The 17,082-nt window shown below is 42.4% G+C and overlaps 1 long non-coding RNA gene across 1 annotated transcript in view; it reads left to right on the plus strand.

The window, feature by feature from the left end:
• The window catches only part of LOC133621197 (uncharacterized), a 109,723-nt gene that overhangs the window by 78,268 nt on the left and 14,373 nt on the right, over nucleotides 1-17,082 (plus strand). Inside the window, exon 4 of the long non-coding RNA XR_009817617.1 lies at nucleotides 1,053-1,187. This is a non-coding gene — a long non-coding RNA (uncharacterized lncRNA). The remainder of the gene's footprint in view (nucleotides 1-1,052; nucleotides 1,188-17,082) is intronic.

Genomic DNA, 17,082 nt, shown 5'->3' on the forward strand with positions numbered 1-17,082 from the left:
AACATGCTTCACTGACTCAAGTATTTGGCGAGCGCCGTTTTGTCCTACTAATTTTGGCGGTCCTTGAACTCACCGTAGTTTGTTTACATGTATAACTTTCTCCGACTTTCTAGGACGTGTTTTATGCCACTTCTTTTTCTGTCTCATTTTGTCCACCAAACTTTTAACGTTGTGCGTGAATGCACAAAGGTGAGTTTTGTTGATGTTATTGACTTGTGTGGAGTGCTAATCAGACATATTTGGTCACTGCATGACTGCAAGCTAATCGATGCTAACATGCTATTTAGACTAGCTATATGTACATATTGCATCATTATGCCTAATTTGTAGCTATATTTGAGGTCATTTAGTTTCCTTTAAGTCATCTCAATTTAATGTATATCTCATGACACACTATCTATCTGTATGTAATATGGCTTTTAATTTGTTGCGGCTCCAGACAGATTTGTTTTTGTATTTTTGGTCCAATACGGCTCTTTCAACATTTTGGGTTGCCGACCCCTGGACTAGACGTATAAGATTTCATGGGATTTAGCGATTAGGAGTGACAGATTGTTTGGTAAACGTATAGCATGTTCTATATGTTATAGTTATTTGAATGACTCTTACCATAATATGTTACGTTAACATACCAGGCACCTTCTCAGTTGGTTATTTATGCCTCATATAACGTACACTTATTCAGCCTGTTGTTCACTGTTCCTTATTTATTTTAAATTGCCTTTCAAATGTCTATTCTTGGTGTTGGCTTTTATCAAATACATTTCCCCAAAAAATGCGACTTGTACTCCACTGCGACTTATGTTTTTTTTCCTTCTTTATTATGCATTTTCGGCAGGTGCGACTTATACTCCGAAAAATACGGTACATGTTTTTTTTTACATCCAAATCTTGTTTAATTCTGATAGTGTTGTATATTTCAAACTTTTTCCAACCTTGAATATTCTTGAAATGTCTGCCAGTTCGCAAGCCTCGTTATCATATCCTGCATGTATTTGGACTGTAATCAGGCTTAACTTAACCCCTACGTCTTACTTTTGTCCCCCATATAGAACAAGCTGGTCGGTCTCCTAACAAGGTGTCTGTCCTTGAGAGATTTGTCTCGTCATCAATCAGCAGCGGCCGCAGAGCCTGCAGAAAGATTGAGAGCTGGAGTGAAAGATACAAAGAGGAATGAAAAGAACGAGGTAAAAAAAAAAAGGAGGTGTGGGGTGGATTTAATTAGGAGATGGGGAAAGGAGTGAATGAGGTTAAGGAATACATTTCAGGGAAGTCTATTCCTCATGTAGCGGTGTCATCCACCTCTTCCAGCAGAATATGAAGCAGACTTACCAAACCCTGGCAAAAGCTCAGCACAGCTTTGCTCCACCTATGAGTTTGGATGTATTTCCCTGATACGACTCATGATCCCCAATCATTTGTTTTTGTGTGAAAACAAACTGACAAGCCAAATTTTACTGTCCTTTTATCGTCACGCCACGAGTGAGAATGAACAATTCCCAAAAGTATTTGGCCACAATCAGGTGTCCCAATCACAGGTGTATAAAATCAAGCACTTAGGCATGGAGACTGTTTCTACAAACATTTGTGAAAGAATGGGCCGCTCTCAGTGATTTCCAGCGTGGAACTGTCATAAGATGCCACCTGTGCAACAAATCCAGTCGTGAAATTTCCTCGCTCCTAAATATTCCAAAGTCAACTGTGGGCTTTATTATAAGACAATGGAAGAGTTTGGGAACAACAGCAACTCAGCCAAGAAGTGGTAGGCCACGTAAACTGACAGAGAGGGGTCAGCGGGTGCTGAAGTGCATAGTGCAAAGAGGTCGCCGACTTTCTGCACAGTCAGTTGCTACAGAGCTCCTAACTCCATGTGACCTTCCAATTAGCCCACGTACAGTACGCAGAGAGCTTCATGGAACGGGTTTCCATCGCCGCGCAGCTGCACCAGTGCGCAAAGCCCATAAAGACATGGATGACACAGAGTCCTGACCTGCACCCATACTTGCCAACCTTGAGACCTCCGATTTCGGGAGGTGGAGGGTGGCGGGCGTGGTCGGGGGTGGGGGGGCGTGGTTGGGGGCGTGGCTAAGAGGGGAGGAGTATATTGACAGCTAGAATTCACCAAGTCAAGTATTTCATATATATATATATATATACATATATATATACATCCTGAAAATATGCAAACAAAACTGTGTTTAGATAATTGATACTTCAAACAAATCTTAAGGAATATAACATAACTTGGCTTCTGAGAGCTTCAAAATGTAATGAATAAAATGCTAAAGTTGTTGATAAACAAGCAATTATTTTAATAATTAAATATGGTCATTTTAAATGAATTATTATGATAATTTAAAATTAATTATTTCAAATATGTTTATTTTAATTCTATGGCTGGATGTAATAAGGAGTCAGAAAAAATACAAATAAAAATACAATTAATTTTGATGTTTTTAGCAAAATATAGTAAAAATGTATTTAGTTTTTTTTTTTTTTTAATTAATAAATATATTTATTTTTAGGTAAGATAAACATAATAATACAATTTGTCTCTAGTCTGGATGATTTAGTTCTTGTCACCCTTGTTGTGAAAAAAGGCTGTCCTCACTCAGGTCCGCCACGCCCCCTCCAGCTCCGGCTGAAAATCGGGAGATTTTCGGGAGAATATTTGTCCCTTGAGGTTTTCGGGAGAGGCGCTGAATTTCGTGAGTCTCCCGGAAAATTCGGGAGGGTTGGCAAGTATGCCTGCACCCGATAGAACAACTTTTGGATGAATTAGAACGGAGACTGAGAGCCAGGCCTTCTCGACCAACATCAGTGTGTGACCTCACCAATGCGCTTTTGGGACAATGGTCGAAAATTCCTATAAACACACTCGGCAACCTTGTGGACAGCCGTCCCAGAAGAGTTGACGCTGTAATAGCTGCAAAAGGTGGACCCACATCATATTGAACCCTATGGGTTAGGAATGGGATGGCACTTCAAGTTCATATGTGAGTCAAGGCAGGTGGCCAAATACTTTTGGCAATATAGTGTATTTACCATTACAACTAACTATAGTGTGATGTTCAGTGTGTCACAACAGAAAAGGAAAAATCACATGTGCACATTTTTACAGTAGTTTGATTTTGATTCAATATTATGTTTTGAGCAATGACAGTTTTAAAGAAAAAAAAAAGCTTTGTTTTATTAGTCAACATTGCAACTTTTCACCTGTAAGCTTTTTTTTATTCCACTTTAGTTATGTTTTTGTTTATTTTAATAGTATTTTTAGAATGTGCCGTGGGCCTGTAAAACATTAGCTGAGGACCGCAAAAGGCTTCCGGACCACACTTTTGACACCCCTGTTATAGATAATAAAAAATTAAATCTGGTAAGTCTATGGATAAAAAGCAGAGCGCGTTTATCATAACGCACAGTCAGCATCTCTGCTTCAGTAAACAATGACGGTGATGATGTCACTGTCAATGCGAGCGACACTTGCTAACTTGTCAGCCACTTCTCCAAGAGACTCCTTTTGAACACTCCTCGCACATTGATTCTTCAAAAGGCACATATTCGCCCCGTTTGACCTGCAAAGTATGTTTTTGGGGTGGAGTTTGGTCGGGTGCTGGTTTCCTTGAAGCTAACAGCTAACCTTTCTCCATTCTCGTACGATGTCGCTTCAGCGGGAGAGAAAAGTGAAGTTTCCATGGACTCACAAAGACTAAAACAAGTCATTTACTGGAGACATGGCACAGGATGAAGTTAAAAATGTTGACTTTACACTCACCTTAGTGTTTACCATGGAGTCTTTCTTTTGACAACCCCTCGCGGTAAAGTTGTCCGAGTGCAAACTGAGGCAGTATTTGTCATTGATAAAACTTTCGGCGAATCAAAATTTACGACCAATAAAAACACAATAAACGGGGATGAAATTTGATCCGGTAAATATAAACAAAACGAAGCACCGTCCGAAAGATAAAAAAAACCCCCAAAAAAACACAAGCCAACCGAGCAGTAAAAAAATATATATATATCCACGTCAGGGGGACGTGTGGGCTTCTGGAATTGTGCGTCCTTTCTGATTTGGGAGAGTGGCCGTGCGCAATCCGAGGGTCCTTGGTTCAATCCCCACCTAGTACCAACCTCGTCATGTCCATTGTGTCCTGAGCAAGACACTTCACCCTTGCTCCTGATGGGTGCTGGTTAGCGCCTTGCATGGCAGCTCCCTCCATCGGTGTGTGAATGTGTGTGTGAATGGGTAAATGTGGAAGTAGTGTCAAAGCGCTTTGAGTACCTTGAAGGTAGAAAAGCGCTATACAAGTACAACCCATTTCAATGCGTAAAAAGACACAAAAAGTGCGTTAACGCCATAGGCTGATTGGCAACACTAAATTGGCTCTGTTGTGTCAATGTGAGAGTGAATGTTGTCTATCTGTGTTGGCCCTGCGATGAGGTGGCGACTTGTCTAGGGTGTACACCGCATTCCGCCCGAATGCTGCTGGGATATGCTTCAGCACCCCCGCGACCCCAAAAGGGACAAACGGTAGAAAATGGATGGATGGATATTCACACAATTAACTACAAATGTTTACACATACAGTATTTATATTACACAACTTTTACACACCAAACATTGTGACTTATCACTATTAGCTTTGTCGCCCTCTACTGGACACATTTAGCACTACATTAGTTTTAATGGTTTCATCAAGCCTATTTAAAGGGGAACATTATCACAATTTCAGAAGGGTTAAAACCATTAAAAATCAGTTCCCAGTGGCTTATTTTATTTTTCGAAGTTTTTTTCAAAATTTTACCCATCACGCAATATCCCTAAAAAAAAGCTTCAAAGTGCCTTATTTTAACCATCGTTATATACACCCGTCCATTTTCCTTTGACGTCACATAGTGAAGCCAACACAAACAAACATGGCGGATAGAACAGCAAGGTATAGCGACATTAGCTCGGATTCAGACTCGGATTTCAGCGCCTTAAGCGATTCAACAGATTACGCATGTATTGAAACGGATGGTTGTAGTGTGGAGGCAGGTAGCGAAAACGAAATTGAAGAAGAAACTGAAGCTATTGAGCCATATCGGTTTGAACCGTATGCAAGCGAAACCCACGAAAACGACACGACAGCCAGCGACACGGGAGAAAGCGAGGACGAATTCGGCGATCACCTTCTAACCAACGATTGGTATGTGTTTGTTTGGCATTAAAGGAAACTAACAACTATGAACTAGGTTTACAGCATATGAAATACATTTGGCAACAAATACATTTTGGCCTCAGGAAAAGCCTGATCCCTGCAGCTATAGCCGCCCTTAACAGCAGGCCCGGCCGACCTGTCTGACAAGCCTGTAAATGTGTGTTAGTCATGTATGATGTCTTTTTGTTATTTTTTTTTTGTGTGATGTGTAATGTCTAGTGTTTAAATGTACGGCAGTGACAATGAATTTCCCCAAGGGGACCAATAAATCTAATCTAATCTAACAACATGCACTTTGAGAGTGCAGACAGCCCAGTTTTCATCAATTAATATATTCTGTAGACATACCCTCATCCGCTCTCTTTTCCTGAAAGCTGATCTGTCCAGTCCAGTTGGAAATGCATCTGCTTTGAGTGTCGCAGGATATCCACACATTCTTGCCATCTCTGTTGTAGCATAGCTTTCGTCGGTAAAGTGTGCGGAACAAACGTCCAATTTCTTGCCACTTTGGCATCTTTGGGCCACTGGTGCAACTTGAATCCGTCCCTGTTCGTGTTGTTACACCCTCCGACAACACACCGACGAGGCATGATGTCTCCAAGGTACGGAAAAGAGTCGAAAAAACGGAAAATAACAGAGCTGATTTGACCCGGTGTTTGAGAAAATGGCGGATTGCTTCCCGTTGTGACGTCATCGCTCCGAGAGCGAATAATAGAAAGGCGTTTAATTCGCCAAAATTCACCCATTTAGAGTTCGGAAATCGGTTAAAAAAATATATGGTCTTTTTTCTGCAACATCAAGGTATATATTGACGCTTACATAGGTCTGGTGATAATGTTCCCCTTTAAACTTAAATTTGAGGGTCAAATGAAAAGCTTTGGCGGGCCGAATGTGGCCTGCGGGCCGCCAGTTCATGAAGTTTGGTTCTTTTATGAATTTATTATGGGTCTACTGAAAATGTGAGCAAATGTGCTGGGTCAAAAGTATACATACAGCAATGTTAAGATTTGCTTACAAGTTAAACTGCAATAAGGCGCTTTTGGTAGCCATCCACAAGCTTCTGCTTGAATTTTTGACCACTCCTCTCGACAAGATTGGTGCAGTTCAGCTAAATGTGTTGGTTTTCTGAAATGGACTTGTTTCTTCAGCATTATGCACACGTTTAAGTCAGGTGTCGTCACGGACTACAATGGCGGACACTAGAGATGCGCGGTTTGCGGACACAACCGCGGAGTCCGTGGATTATCCGTGGGTCGGGCGGTTGAAATAAAAAAAATTTAGATTTTATCCGCGGGTCGGGTCGGGCGGTTTAAATAAAAAAAAATTTGATTTTAAATAGATTCAGGCGGGTGGCAGTTAAACCAATTCGGAAATATATATACATAGTTAAATGTTGTTACCCACATACGAAAAACGAGCAGGCACCTGCTGCATATGCCACAACAGAAGAAGAAAAAAAAAAGAGATGGACACTTTTACGGAGCGGAGAAGGGACGCCTCGCCGGGGTCCGGGACCGAGGCCCCTTCCCCCGAGAGGGCCCCACCGGGAGCCGTAGCTGAGGCGATCCGCGAGAAGGGCCCGACGCACGTCCAGGGTCACCACCGCGCCCACCGCACCGACACCCCGCCTCGTCCGCCTTCGCTGCGGCCGGCGTCACGCGCAGCAGGTAAGCAGCTTACCTGCCCGCCATCCCCGTGGCCGGGGGCTCGTAACAGGGGTCACTCCGCGCGCAGTGCGCTCACGAAAGGGGTGGGGCTCACCCTGGTGAGCCGAGTGGGCCACTTTTGGTAAGCAGAACTGGCGCTGCGGGATGAACCGAACGCCGGGTTAAGGCGCCCGATGCCGACGCTCATCAGACCCCAGAAAAGGTGTTGGTTGATATAGACAGCAGGACGGTGGCCATGGAAGTCAGAACCCGCTAAGGAGTGTGTAACAACCCACCTGCCGAATCAACTAGCCCTGAAAATGGATGGCGCTGGAGCGTCGGGCCCATACCCGGCCGTCGCCGGCAGCGAGAGCCGCGAGGGCTAGGCCGCGACGAGTAGGATGGCCGCCGCGGTGCGCGCTGAAGCCTCGGGCGCGAGCCCGGGTGGAGCCGCCGCGGGTGCGAGGGACATCGTACCTCCATGCGCTTGGAGGTGCGCTCAGCGCGGCTCCCAGATGATTGTGCACTGGTGTGCGTCTGGGCCGTGACAGCGTGGCACGCATTGAATGTCTCTTCTGCATTGGATCAGTCTCCTTTCTTTAACAGGCAAAAGCTTTATAACCTCACTAATGCCTTGCATCGTCTATATTAGATATATAACAACGGGCGGGTGCGGGCGGGTGCGGTTTTGATTAAATGTTAGTTCGGGTGGATGCAGATGGTTGACGACTTTTGTGATGCGGTTGCGGATGAAATAATTGCCTATCCGCGCATCTCTAGCGGACACGCTCACATTTTCAGGACCTATGCAGATCCCAAATACACATCAGCAGGTACCAGAAGGTAAGAAAAGTTGGTTTTGCATATTATTGCGAAACAAAACGCCAGATAATGTCTGCTAATAGGTGCCATTTTGCGGTCCTTATACACGCACCATAGTAATACTCATATGTTTAATGCACCGACAATCCATCAAGCGGTGCGGCTACATAGCTTACCGAAGTCGTACTAAAAATATTTTGACAGATTTTTGAGCTGTGTGTAATGTTCTATATTCTCAATGGGACATTTAAAGTTTTGGTGTTGTTTACTGGCGGCATCTTGCAGTTTACATGTACCTTTTATGTATGACTGCCATCTATTGGTCACACTCATTACACCATGTACCAAATAAAATTGCTTCAAGGTCGGTAAGCACAACCAGAATCATGCCGTACATTAGGCGCACCGGGTTATAAGGCGCACTGTCGATTTTGTGAGAAAATGAAAGGATTTTAAGTGCGCCTTATAGTCCGAAAAATACTGTAAATATTACTTGTTTTTATTAATGTGCCTGTTACTACTGTATTTTACACACATACTTACAGCATGTATATAAAAGTGTTGGAGGTTTTTGGATGTTTTTTAGAGGGCTTTATAGGCGGATAAGATGATATTCCCATTACCTGTATTGTTAGCCGCCTCTTACTAGCCGTTTTTCACTATTTCGTATGCACAGAAAAGGGAAAGACGTGTGGTCTTGTCCAACATAAGGAATGTGAATGATTGGCAAAATTCCAAAGAAAGTGCAGTTTTACTTTCGTCTTCACAAAACTTTATTTCTGGGTTCTTTTGTATTGTCAAACCATGCCATTCTTCTCCTCTCCTCACCTTTCGCCCAGCAGCCAGTTGACTTTGTGATCACGTTTTGGGACAGTGTCTCTTTTAAAGGAGAATGACGAGCCCAAGCTGTCCCTGCAGCCGAGAGACATTTTGTTTCATTTGGCAGAATTAACAAAAAAAAATAAAAATAAAAAATCAGCGATGCACGGATGTGTACATTTATCTCCTGTAAACACGCGCACATTTATTTAGTTTGCGGCTTCTGTAAAATTTCAATTAAATGCCAACTGTTTGTGTGTTTTACGGAATGAACGGCCAAGGGAAGTAGAGCTGCGTGGCTTCTTTCCCGCGAGTTCACTTCCTTGTCACGGCAGTTTAATTGTTGAAGTTGATTAGCTGCGGAATGTCTGTCAATCAAAAATTGATTTTCCAATGTTATTCAAAACATTCACCGCTGTTGAGTTGAAGGCATTTGAAAAAAAAGCCTCAAGGCATTTAATGTGTCTCCCCTGCTTTGGTGCAGCGAAAATAGCAATTTCCCAAAGAATGTCCAGAAGGAAACTGGGGTTCAAGGTTCAAAAAGTTTTCCTCTGTTAGGAGGGACTTTACAAATGAGGAAATATCGACCATAATGGAAGTATCTAAAAGCAAGCACCCTTTGAGGGGTGCTTGCTTATGTGGGCTTTGTACCGAGGATGTCGTTGTGGCTTGTGCAGCCCTTTGAGACACTTGTGATTTAGGGCTATATAAATAAAGATTGATTGAGATTGAAAACGCTTTTGTCTTTTAACACAGTTAGAAATGGGTAGTTTTTACTTTCTTACCGCTTTCGTGCCAATTCCCAGTACCTGGGGAAACGATACCGGTACTCATGATGCCAATTTTTGATATTTTCATATAGTATCCATCCATCCATCTTCTTCCGCTTATCCGAGGTCGGGTCGCGGGGGCAGCAGCTTAAGCAGGGAAGCCCAGACTTCCCTCTCCCCAGCCACTTCGTCCAGCTCCTCCCGGGGGATCCCGAGGCGTTCCCAGGCCAGCCGGGAGAGATAGTCTTCCCAGCGTGTCCTGGGTCTTCCCCGTGGCCTCCTACCGGTCGGACGTGCCCGAAACACCTTCCTAGGGAGGTGTTCGGGTGGCATCCTGACCAGATGCCCGAACCACCTCATCTGGCTCCTCTCGATGTGGAGGAGCAGCGGCTTTACTTTGAGCTCCCCCCGAATGACAGAGCTTCTCACCCTATCTCTAAGGGAGAGCCCCGCCACTCGGCGGAGGAAACTCATTTCGGCCGCTTGTACCCGTGATCTTGTCCTTTCGGTCATGACCCAAAGCTCATGACCATAGGTGAGGATGGGAACGTAGATCGACCAGTAAATCGAGAGCTTTGCCTTCCGGCTCAGCTCCTTCTTCACCACAACGGATCGATACAGCGTCCGCATTACTGAAGACGCCGCACCGATCCGCCTGTCGATTTCACGATCCACTCTTCCCTCACTCGTGAACAAGACTCCGAGGTACTTGAACTCCTCCACTTGGGGCAAGATCTCCTCCCCAACCCGGAGATGGCACTCCACCCTTTTCCGGGAGATAACCATGGACTCGGACTTGGAGGTGCTGATTCCCATCCCAGTCGCTTCACACTCGGCTGCGAACCGATCCAGTGAGAGCTGAAGATCCTGGCCGGAGGAAGCCATCAGGACCACATCATCTGCAAATAGCAGAGACCTAATCCTGCAGCCACCAAACCAGATCCCCTCAACGCCCTGACTGCGCCTAGAAATTCTGTCCATAAAGGTTATGAACAGAATCGGTGACAAAGGGCAGCCTTGGCGGAGTCCAACCCTCACTGGAAACGTGTCTGACTTACTGCCGGCAATGCGGACCAAGCTCTGACACTGATCATACAGGGAGCGAACTGCCACAATAAGACAGTCCGTTACCCCATACTCTCTGAGCACTCCCCACAGGACTTCCCGAGGGACACGGTCGAATGCCTTCTCCAAGTCCACAAAACACATGTAGACTGGTTGGGCAAACTCCCATGCACCCTCAAGGACCCTGCCGAGAGTATAGAGCTGGTCCACAGTTCCACGACCAGGACGAAAACCACACTGTTCCTCCTGAATCCGAGGTTCGACTATCCGGCGTAGCCTCCTCTCCAGTACACCTGAATAGACCTTACCGGGAAGGCTGAGGAGTGTGATCCCACGATAGTTGGAACACACCCTCCGGTTCCCCTTTTTAAAGAGAGGAACCACCACCCCGTATAGTAATAATTGTAAAATTACTAGTTATGTTTTTAAATTTTAATATTCACCTCTGAGCTGATAATGATAACTGTGCTGTCCAAATGTTATATCTTGTTTTCTCAGACTGCAGAGTCTTATTTGCAAGTAGGTGTGTTGCCGTAGTTAGGAAGTAGTCTTTGCCATTAATTGAATGTGCAGGTCTGGTCTTTTGTTGAGCCCTACAAAGTAATCAGTGTCACATCCGTTCATTAATTTTTTTTTAAATAAAACCAAAATAATAAAAAAACCCGAAATAACAAATTTTAGTTTCCCGACCCAAAACGAAACAACGGATAAATAGTGTTTTTCCAAGTTGTGCACAATTTAAAATTTTTTTTTTTTTTTTTCTGCGAATCCACTTGATACACCGCGTTTACTCAGTGGTTTTACGTGGACTTAGCTATTCATTTAAAAAATGTTGAAGACAGGAGGACTGAGGGGGTTTAAATCAAGTTTAAGTTAATTTTCCAATTGTGCACAAAATTGGAAGTCGGAAAAACTATTCGTTATGTTTTTTTCCTTTTGAGTCTGGAGACAAACATGAAAAAAAGTTTGTTTTTTTTGGTTTAATTGTTTATTTTATGAATGAATAATACACATTTAAAGTCTCTACTGTCAGGCTTGGTAAAAAGGATAGGACTCAGATGCAGAGTAGGGAACTTAGACAGGCTTTTATTTTGACAGCTTCCTTTTCACCTCCAAAGTCACGGATTACAATATCTATTTTAACCAAAAACTAATCGGCAAAAAAGGTTCCAAAAAAATAGGAACAACCAAAAATCACTCCGAACGGAGGAAAACACAAAAGCAAAGACTAACTATAATTGGCGCCGTATATGCTATAAAATGTATAAACAAAAAACGCTCCAACAGGAGGAAAAAAACAACAGCTATGAAAAATTCTACACTAATCTAATAAAGTTTTAACAAAAATTGTCACTCAAAAATTTGAGGAAAGAATGAAAAATAACTGAAACTCACCACTTCGGCTGAATAAACTAAATAACAAAAAATCACTCTGCTGAGGAGGAAGAAAGGAAAACTCAAAATAGCAACGAAGGGATTCAGGATCAAAGAACATAAGCACAAGACGAGGCAAGGCAAGGCAAGACAAGACAAGGGCATGGATATGGGCATGGATATGGGCATGGATGCTAGAGAGCACGAATAAACGAAACAATCTGGCACAGAACAAAGGGAGGAGCGGGCTTATAAGACACATGAGGGTAATAGGGAACAGGTGGAAACAATCAGGGAACCGGGATGACGTCAGATCGATGACACAAAAGGAAGGGCAAGTGACCTGAAACGAGAGGAGAGTTACTTTTCAAACTAAAACATGCACATCACAAGACAGAAAAACCCAAGACAAGACATCCCTCACCGGGGTGTGACATCTACACTCTAACCATTGTAATTATCACACACCAGTTTGATTGTAATAATTGTTAATGCTAATTAGTAGCATGTATATGGCATATCCAATATAAATTAGCATTGAGCTAGTACATTTTGAAAAGTGGAGCCTTTTGTGTGCTTTTTATCAGGCATGCTTGCTTTGTTGACATGGAGAATTGTCTTGTATTACATATTTTTTCCAGGTGAAAAATCAAATCAATTAAAGACGCTAGTTCTGATTTGATAACCTTTGTGCTTTTCCAAGAGGGCGACTTCCGGTTGAGCTTCAGACTAGATCAGTGACCTCTGACGGACCTCCCATTGTCGTCAATAGTCAAACGGCAATTATGTACCATAAATGCTCTCACTATAACCTTTTAAATTGATTTACCTTAACCACAAAGAAGAATACGTTAATTGAAAGGGGGCAATAATTGGAGAGAGCCTGGTATTGTTGACATTTGAAAACTCATTACACCACAGTCCTGTTATCGAAATAGTTTATTTATTTATTTATTCACTAATATGCTATTAATATAAATATCATGTGGCTATATTTCGTGTTTGCTAATTCTATGCTCAAAATGTCACTCCTGTTGCTCAACGGAGTCATCTTTACCATAAGGTACAATGAAAATAGTTTTTCCTGGGGTAGGCTAATGCACATTTTAATATCTGTATTATCATATTTAGAGTTGAAAAGACTTAATTAGTTTGTTAGTACATTTTTAAGAGTTACCACAAGCAAATGGCACTGATCACATTGCAGCTATGAATTGTCTTAGAACGCCAATGACATACCTGCCAACTACTCCGGTTTTCCCGTAATTAGTACGGTTTTCATCAACCTATTCCGGGTTACGGTTGCAGTGATAAAAAATACGGTTTTTCATTAATTAAAATTTTTTTTTTTTTTTTAAATGCGCGAGGCTATTTATAGCACCGCTGCCAAGCACGAGGCACCAGTTGCCATTGTTTCCAAACGAGCGAACAATCATGGAATCAGCCGGAGAAAAATCGCAAACGAGTCTTAAACCGAAAAGAAAACTGCAGTCATTCCGTGAAGAATATTCAAAAGCCTATCCGGGAATAATTATCCGTTCCAAAAAGGGTGAAAACTACGCGAATTGCACCTTGTGCAGACAAGATTTTTCGATCGGACACGGAGGAATTAGCGATGTAAAAGACCACGTTGGGACAAAAGAACACAAGTCTAATGCCGTTGCTAGCGATACAAGTGGAAAACTTTCAACGTTTTTCGGATTTTAGCCACAAAAAGGTAATGACACCAATGTTATCTATTGGAATTGTTTAGTACTATTATACTGTTAAAAGTGTTTATACTATTTATGCTTTCAAGTCCAAGTTGAAGAAATCTTGTTGAATGTTGACAGCATAACTACCAAAATACAGAAGTATGTCCTGAATATTTTTGCAGTGCTATTTCTGTTGAAAAGTTAAAATGATTACATTAGAGATGTGATGTGCCACTTTTCAAGTGTCTGATGGCTTCAATTAATTTTCATTAATTTTTCATATTTTGAATTCTTTTGAAAGGCTTACAAAAAAACTACATTTGAATTGTAATTCCATGCTATTGACAGGACTATTAATTGTAATGAAGTTAGCTTACCATGTTTACAGTATGATAATTGTGATAGAAATGTGAATTTTAGGCACAGAATATTTTTTACAATTGAACAAGGCAGTAGATTATACAAGCTTGGACAGAAAGTTAATGACACCAATTTTTTTTTTAATGGAATTGTTTAGTACTGTTTTACCATTTGTTTACTGTAAAAAGTGTTTATACTGTTTATACTTTCAATTAACAAATTGAAGTCTTGTGAAAGGTTGACAGGATAACTGGCATTAACTGTCAAAATAATTTCAAACTATTGAAGTTAGCTTACAGAATAAACATGTCAATCAACCCATATGATTTTTGCTGTAATATTTTTGTTTTGAAAAGTCACTGTGACTGATAGAAAAGTGATGGTTTTAGCAACATTTTAACCTGTCTGAATGCTAATAATCATTTTGCGCTAGGTTTTTCTGATTTCAAAAGTTGGCAGGTATGCAATGACAACAACGATGCTACTCGTACATTGTCAACAATCAGTGGATGACAAACCGTGCTGGTGGAGTATACCCAAGTTGATGATGTCAACAAACGTACCTTGGATAAGTTAAGCAAAGCTTTTGTAGCAACTGTGATCAATCGTGATTAATCCAAATTCAACAGTGATTCATCTGTTTTAACAAAATCGTTTGACTGCACTCTTTTTTTCCACATAAGAGATATAATAATGTAAGAACACGAACGCCATTTAAAAAAGACCAAAATCTACTCAATTTAAATAGTTTTAATCAGCACATTCAGTCATTAAGCAGCTATAAAATATTACTAAATGGACGATATGTAATATTTGTATTTCTGACAGTCCAAATATGTTGATACGTACACGGACGGAGGATTCTCTCTCTATCCCACGATCACCTCCTTTCTCACAGCCATTTGTGCGTAACTGTGCCAGTTTGCCCATACTCTCCTGACGTTCCAAATTTAGAAGTTAAACAGTGGCCGCAGAACAGTTTCAGGCTTGCCATACCATACCATACCGGCTTGTTTATCCCATTGCAAATGTCATTCAAATTTGAACTTTACAGTACAGATAAGAACAAAATGTTGTTGCAGTAGCTCGTTGTAGTGCAGGCTAAAAGAGCAATGATGTGCAGATATACATAGATTACTTTACAGATAAATATATTGCACTTTTGCATATGCATCCACGTTTATGGATGTATAATAATAATAATAACTGGGATTTATATAGCGCTTTTCTAAGTACCCAAAGTCGCTTTACATGTAGAACCCATCAATCATTCACATGTGGTGGTGGTAAGCTACTTTCATAGCCACAGCTGCCCTGGGGTAGACTGACGGAAGCGTGGCTGCAATTTGCGCCAACGGCCCCTCCGACCACCACCTATCATTCATCATTCAATTCACTGGTGTGAGTGGCACCGGGGGAAAAGGGTGAAGTGTCCCGCCCAAGGACACAACGGCAGCGATTTTTGGATGGTAAGAGGCGGGGTGCGAACCTGCAACCCTCAGGTTTCTGGCACGGTTGCTCTACCCACTACGCCATGCCGCCCCAATGTAATGTATGTTATATTGTCTTTATATTCCAGCGAGTTCATCCGTTTTGGGGGGAATTGTGGGAATTATTATGATGCGTTTAAGAGTCTTATGGCCTGAGGGAAAAAGCTGTTACAGAACCTGGAGGTTCTGCTACGGAACCTCTTTCTAGAGTCCAGCAGTGAAAACAGTCCTTGGTGGGGGTGGGAGGAGTCTCTGCAGATTTTCTGAGCCGTGGTCAGGCAGCGGCTTTTTGCCATTTCCCGGACAGGAGGAAGAGGGGTCCTGATGATCTTTTCCGCCGTCCTCACCACTCTCTGCGGAGACTTCCAGTCTGAGGCACTGCAGGCTCCAGCCCAGACAGAGATGCAGTTGGTCAGTATGCTCTCTATAGTGCCTCTGTAGATTGTGCTGAGGCGCATAAAGTGCATGCACTGCTGAGCTCTTTTTACCAGTGTGTAGGGACCAGGTTAGATTGTCAGTTATCTGCACCCCCAGGAACTTGGTGCTGCTTACCATCTCCACTGCTGTGCCGTTAATGAAGAGTGGAGTGTGGCTGGATTGGTGCCTCCTGAAGTCGACAATGATCTCCTTGGTCTTGTCGACGTTCAGGACCAGGTTGTTGGTTCTGCACCAGTCAACCAGATGTTTCACCTCCTCCCTGTAGTCCATGTCGTTGTTGTCACGGATGAGGCCCACTACTGTTGTATATACATATTCTGCATGTACACGAAGACGGACACACTTAATGGTTGCAGCGGTATGTTTATTTAACGTACATTATGAATTGTGTTACCCTGGGTTTTTCCCATGTGAGTCCCCTACATACCTGACGGTAGTTATGTGCTGTATCTACTCCGTGTTTTTCCAAAGATGCAGAGGCTTGTGGATCGATGGTTTGAGTCCTGTGATTGATGGGCTCAGGGTGATGGATTAGTCATGTCTGAGGAAGAGGCTTCAAGGGGGGAACTATTTTGTCCCTGTCTTTTGAGCACCTCAGCATTGTTTCTCATTTGGTAGATACTTGCTCCCCCGTCTTCATGTTATTTCCCACTCCGCTCACTTGCTCTGTTTTGTTGTTGCCCTGCAGTGTCCTTTTAGATCGGGTTGTGTACTCACCTTGTACGAAGCGAAGCTACAGTGCAGCTCTCTTGCCCTCATGAAACTACGGTGTAATATCACAGAACCTCTTATAAAAAAAAATAAATAAAAAAAGCGCCACAGGCAGCCATGCAGAAGCAATTGATGTCATATTTCGTCTCAGTGTGATGTGCCCTTGTTTGTCTTGAAGGGCCTAATCACGGGCTGCAATATGTATCCCTGAAATGAGCAATTTCCTGGTAATCACGTTGGATAGCAAGGAAGTGGAGTGGAAGCGGATGATGAGGAGGTTGCCAACACTGCTCTCTCATTTTAACAAGCAAAAGTACGCTCAGAGTTGTAGATTAATTGTGACTGCTCTTTTGCATTGTTATGCAGGTGATGGTTTTTACCTGCCTGACCAAAGTCTGCACGGAAGACGTGTTAAACGCAGTAGAGCCACAAGGCGAGAGCTTTTTTTTCTCGTAAAGGCTTTTTATTTTTTTTGGACTTGTTCTTGCTCGGGCAATAGGATGGGTTTCCACCGACGTATCATAAGGATACTGTAGTTCTTAAAAACAACTCAATAATTAATAATAAAAACAATTTTTTTTCACATTTGTCAATTCCCAGTACCTTGGAATCGATACCGGTACCAATTTTTTATTACTTTTGTGTGTTGATGTGTTAAAATGTTATTCTTTAATAATAAAATCTCATTTGTC

Source organism: Nerophis lumbriciformis, linkage group LG21, assembly GCF_033978685.3.
Source record: "Nerophis lumbriciformis linkage group LG21, RoL_Nlum_v2.1, whole genome shotgun sequence".
NCBI classification, from domain to species: domain Eukaryota; kingdom Metazoa; phylum Chordata; class Actinopteri; order Syngnathiformes; family Syngnathidae; genus Nerophis; species Nerophis lumbriciformis.